General features: G+C 39.9%; 1 pseudogene; it reads right to left on the bottom strand.

The window, feature by feature from the left end:
• Positions 1-1,218: 1,218 nt before the first annotated feature.
• Positions 1,219-6,000, bottom strand: part of LOC106983171 (actin, clone 302-like) — a 53,969-nt pseudogene continuing 49,187 nt past the window's right edge.

Below are 6,000 nucleotides of genomic sequence, written 5' to 3'. Positions count from 1 at the left end.
GTTGTAGGCTTTCTGTCTGAGATTAGGAACAAGACAAGGATGCCCACTCTTGCCACTTTTATTCAACATAGTACCATAAGTCCTAACCAGAATGATTAGGCAAGAAAAAGAAATAAAAGACATCCAAATTAGAAAGAAAAAAGTTACCTTGTATGTTTGCTGATCACATGATCTTTGATGTAGATAATACTAAAAATGCCACCAGAAAAACTGATAGAATAATAAACTCAGTATAGTTTTAGGATACAAAATCAACAGACAAAAAGCACTTACGTATCTATACAACAACGTCTGAAAAAAATATCTGCTATCTATCTATTATCTATAAAATCCCATTTACCAAAGCATCAAAAATAATGAAATATTTAGGAATACATTTACCCTATGAGGAGAAAGATCTCAACTCTGAAAAATATAAGATGATGAAAGAAATAGAAGAAAACACAAATAGATATTTTGTGTTCATGGATCAGAAGTGCTAATATTATTTTTAAAAAAATACTACCCCAGTCTATAGATTTAATGCAATCTCTATCAAAATCCCAATGAATTTTTCACAGAAATTCAAATGGTACCTGCAAAGACCTTGAAATGTAAAGCAATATTAAGAATAAAGTTGTAGACATCACACTTCTTGGTTTCAAATTATTCTACAATAATTACTATAGTAATCAAAACAGTATGGTATAGGAATAAAAACAGACACATAGACTCTATGGAACAGAATGAAAAGCCCAAGAGTAATTATGGGCAATTAATAGTGGACAGGGGAGCCAAGAATACTCAGTGGGGAAAGGATAGTATCTTCATTAAATGGTATTAGGAAAACTGGAATTTCACATGCAAAATAAATAAATAAATAAATAAATAAATAAATAAGTAAGTAAGTAAGTAAGTAAGTCCTACAATCCAGTGCAGATATCAGATACAAGCTTCAAAGACAAGTTTATTTTTTTTTTAATTTTTTTTCAACGTTTTTTATTTATTTTTGGGACAGAGAGAGACAGAGCATGAACGGGGGAGGGGCAGAGAGAGAGAGGGAGACACAGAACCGGAAACAGGCTCCAGGCTCTGAGCCATCAGCCCAGAGCCCGACGCGGGGCTGGGACTCACGGACCGCGAGATCGTGACCTGGCTGAAGTCGGACGCTTAACCGACTGCGGCCACCCAGGCGCCCCAGACAAGTTTATTTTCAAAGGCTTATTCCAGTTTCATGGGGCTAGCATGAGGTGTATACATTTGGGCAAATGTATACTTCAGAATTCACTCATGTAGCAAATGCTACACATGTCCTCCGTTTAGAAGTATTTGTGATGGATGATGGAGAGGCCAGACCCATCACAATCCTGCTTGCTGATCTGCATCTGCTGGAAGATAGACAGCAGAATGTAGCCCCCTATCCACACAGAGTACTTAAGTACAGGAGTAGAGATTATCTTGCTTTTCATCAGGCTGGGCTGTGATCTCCTTCTGCATCCTGTTGGCATTGCCCGGGTATATGATGGTCCCACCAGACAGCACCATGTTAGCATAGCAGTCCTTTCAGAAATCAACATCACACTTCAAGATAGAGTTGAAGGTGGTCTTGTGGATACCACAGGACTCCATACACATAAAGGAGAGCTGGAAGAGCACTCAGGACAGCAGAACCATTCACTGCCAATGGTAATCACCTGCACATAGGCAGCTCATAGATCTTCTCCAGGAAGGATGAAGGGGTGGCAGTGGCCATCTCCTGCTCGAAATCCAGGGCAACAAAACAGAGCTTCTCCTTGATGTCACTCACAATTTCCCATTCTGTGGTGGTGGTGGTGAAGCTGTAGTCAAGCTACCCAAGAATCTTCATGAGGTGGTTCCATCAGGTAGCAGCCAGCCAGGTCCAGATGCAGGATGGCTTGGGGCAGGGTGTACCCGTCATAGATGGGCACAGTGTGGGTGACCCCATCCCCAGAGCCCATGACAATACCAGTGGCATGGCCAGAAGCATACGAAGAGGGAACAGCCTGGATGGCCATGTACATGGCTAGGGTATTGAAGGTCTGGAACATGATCTGAGTCATCTTTTCATGGCTAGCCTTTGGGTTCAAGGGGGCCTTGGTCAGCAGCACGAAGTGCTCCTCAGGAGCCACATACAGCTCGTTGTACAAGGTATGGTGCCATCTTCTCCATGTCATCCCAGTTGGTAACAATGCCATGTTCAGTGGGGTACTTGAGGGTCAGGATGCCCGGTTTGATTTGGGCCTCATCACCTATGTAGGAGTCCTTCTGGTACCTGCTCACGATAATGCCCTGTTGCTGGGGCACTCAACCATGGGCAGGAAAATGGCCAGGGGATATCATCCCCAGCAAAGCCTGCCTTGAGCTTGTCAGAGCCATTGTCAATGACGAGCCCAGCAATCTCCTCTACTATTGCCGTTGGTGGAGGTGGAGGTGGCGTCAGTGGATGCAGAGACCAGGCAGTGGGAGAAGGCAGAATCCAGGCTGGCTACAGTGAGTGAGACTTCCAGGTTTCTTTTAATTGGAATCATGGATACTTAGTCTACTGTCCTGTTGGTAAGAATATCAGTGAGAAAAAAAAAAAAACAGGCTGGCATCCTACTTTAAATATTTTCATACTTGATGCATCTTCTTTTATCACCCAAAATCCTTCAACTTCATGCTTTCCCCAAATTTGAGATCATACCATCTTTGTCCCATTAAGAGTGTCCTTTGTGTACAAATGATACTGCTCCTTTAAAAGTCATTAGTGAGATGTAGACTCCCCTAAGAGACTCTATGATATGTTGTTTGTGCAGTTGGTTCTCTGAGAGTTCTTCTTCTGTTTTATTCTTGTCCTTCATCTTCAAGATGACATGGTGCCTTCACAAGTGTCTCCTTATAATCTATGTAAATTATTTACTATGTTGGTTTTCTACTGCCATACTAACACATTACCAGAAATTTAGCAGCTAAAACAACACAAATTTGTTATTTTACATTTCTGAAGGTCAAAAGTCCCACACAGATTTCGGGATGTCAAGATGGCTGTGTTTCCCCCCTCCCAAGAATGCTCTAGGGGAAACCTGTTTCCGTGCCTTTTCTGGTTTCCAGAGATCTATATATCCCTTAGCTTGGGCTCTCCTTCCCTAATCTGCAAAGGCAGCACTATTTCAGTTCTTGGACCCTTCTTCATGGTCACATCTGTCTCTAAGCTCTGCCAAGAAAGTTTCGTGCTTTTAAGGACTCATGTGATTAGATTTGGTCAATTGGATAATCCAGGATAATTTCCCATCTCAGAATACATATCCCTATTCATTTCTGCAAAGGCCCTTTGACTCTTTGCCATGTAAAGTAACAATATACACATCCCAGGGATTGTGTTTAGCACATTTTTAAGGGTTTATTATTCTGCCCACCACTTTCACCATGACATCTTCCAAATATGGGAATGTACTGTGTAATATTTCAATACAAAAGCAGATGCAGGGGTGCCTGGGTGGCTCAGTCGGTTAAGCGTCCGACTTCGGCTCAGGTCATGATCTCACAGGTTCGTGAGTTCAAGCCCCGCGTCGGGCTCTGTGCTGACAGCTCAGAGCCTGGAGCCTGTTTCAGATTCTGTGTCTCCCTCTCTCTCTGACCCTCTCCCGTTCATGCTCTGTCTCTCTCTGTCTCAAAAATAAATAAACGTTAAAAAAAATTTTTAAAAAAAAGCAGATGCAGAATTCCACACATACCTCCAAGAAAAAGTGAATCACATTCAACTGATGTATTTATTAATAACCTCAAAAATTTCTATGTACCAGGATGACAAATTTCTTTCTGATCAAATGTATTCAATATAACTTAGTATTTGATTTAAAATAAAACATTAACGTTTTATAAGAAAGGCAGAGATTGTTAAACTAGGGTTCTAAAGATGGATTACTTGGAAACAAACACATTTATATCCCATCTTAAAAATGATTAGGATGAATGAAGATGTAAATTATAATAAAATGATCAAAGAGAAGGCTGCCTGCATCTGGCTCTCTGCCTTAGAAGCTCAGGGATGCCCTTCTTTCTATTTTCAGGGATAATCAGTCCCTCAGGGACTGTCTTATGCTAACTAAAGAGTGGAGACTGAAGGAAAAAAAACAGATTGCACTTTTATTAATTAAAGTGAGAAATAAAGTTGTCACAAGCCCCCAAATTCAGAACTTATGTCAGATCAAGCAGCAGGTCTTCAGGCTGTAGCTTTGCTACATGGAAGTCATCATCAGTAGCCACTTCATTGAAGTGACTCAAGAAATAATTTTCCCAGTGACATAATGCTCATGTACAATATAAGCAACTCGTCATAATTTTAGTGTAGGATATCCACCTGGGATTCCCAACACCAACATAGGTGAGTTTAAAATGAGAAGAAGAGGCTGGAAAATAATTAAAATCATTGGCTTCAAAGTGTCATATATTCCTTCGCTTCAAATGTCATTAAGAGAGAAATATTCAAATGGTCTCACCTATATGTAAGGAGCGGTGAGAAAATTAGTCCTCATCTGGGCACAGCATGTTAGAGCCAGCATGGGCAAGGAGAAACATGGAAAGAAAGATGTGTAAATTAATGAAATCTGAGTATCTCTCTCATCATGCTTGTAACTTATAGTCTTTCCTTCCTTTTTAATCACCTGCCTCGTTGTCAGTTACATTGAGGAGTTTAAAACCTCTTTGTCATAACATATCCCGCAGAAAGATTTCATGAGGTTTGTACCTTTCGGTGCACAATATCTGAAGATACATGGTTAAGATGAGATTTTAATTTTTCTTTCATCTTCTGATTTTTTTTCTTAAGAACAGACTTACACACACATGTCCGTAAGGAAATGCAAATGAGTTAGCTTCAGCTACTTCTGTTTAGACTACTGCTTATTGGTCTAGTAAGAAAACTAAGAAATGTTTTTCATTTCGAAGAACCACAAGTATCTTCAGTTGTCATGGTATGCAGTTCTTCTAAACTGCTAAATCTCAACAGTTTCTTTTTCCCTAAGGGATTTTAGTCTATGTCTTTGAAGGCATTTCTCTGCTCTTCCCCACTTTGGATTACTGGTAGTTGAATCAGTGTTAACTTCCTAGACTTTGAGTCTATCTTTGTAAAAGATCTTACATTTAACCCTTAAAATGATAGAAATAGAATTTCTAAGGCTAATAATGGGTTTTTCCTCTCTTCTAGACTTTCAAACTTTGCAGGAATCAATTTTTAAAATATATATGCTCAAATCAAAGCAGTTGGAAGTAACAAAGTATATGATGCTACTATAGGCAAAGTTTTTTTTTAATTTTTTTAAATATTTATCTATTATTGAGAGAGAGAGAGAGAGAGAGAGAGAGAGAGAGAGAGAGAGAGAAAGAGATAGAGAGCTTGCACAAGCAGGGGAGGGGCAGAGAGACAGGGAGACACAGAATCGAAAGCAGGCTCCAGGATATAGGCTCTGAGCTGTCAGCACAGAACCTGACCCGGGGCTCAAATTCATGCACTGTGAGATCATGATCTGAGCCAAAGTTGGACTCTTAGCAGACTGAGCCATCCAGGCGCCCCTTAGCAAAGCTTTTAATGCAGGTCGAAGCAGGCTTTTAATTGTTGCAAAGTACTGTGCTCATCTGAGATAACAAAAAATTCCCAGGATTTTTTAATAAATGCATTTTTCTTAATTAGTTTGTGCACTCTTTTGGAATAAGATCTGGAAATGAGTGAGGCACTGGGGAAATTTATTGTTTATACCTCAGAGAAACTAGAATAGTGTAAGACACAGAAATGTTTGCAAACAATTGTTTTTAATCTTACTTTGGGGAAAATGAGCACACACTTGGGAAACTCAATAGAAGAGTTAAATGTTTCAGATGAGGGTGGGCTTTTCTACTTATCATGATTGCTTGGGGGAATAAGTTACTTTGAAGCACAGGAAGGCATTGTTATATCTAATCCTGGATACCTTCTAAAAATAAAGGACCATTATTTGTGGTTCAAATGCTCATTCCTAAGCAATA

This window comes from Acinonyx jubatus, chromosome B1, assembly GCF_027475565.1.
Source record: "Acinonyx jubatus isolate Ajub_Pintada_27869175 chromosome B1, VMU_Ajub_asm_v1.0, whole genome shotgun sequence".
Taxonomy (NCBI): Eukaryota; Metazoa; Chordata; class Mammalia; order Carnivora; family Felidae; genus Acinonyx; species Acinonyx jubatus.
Note: the sequence above shows the minus strand (reverse complement) of the source record. Positions and strands in the feature narration are given on the sequence as shown.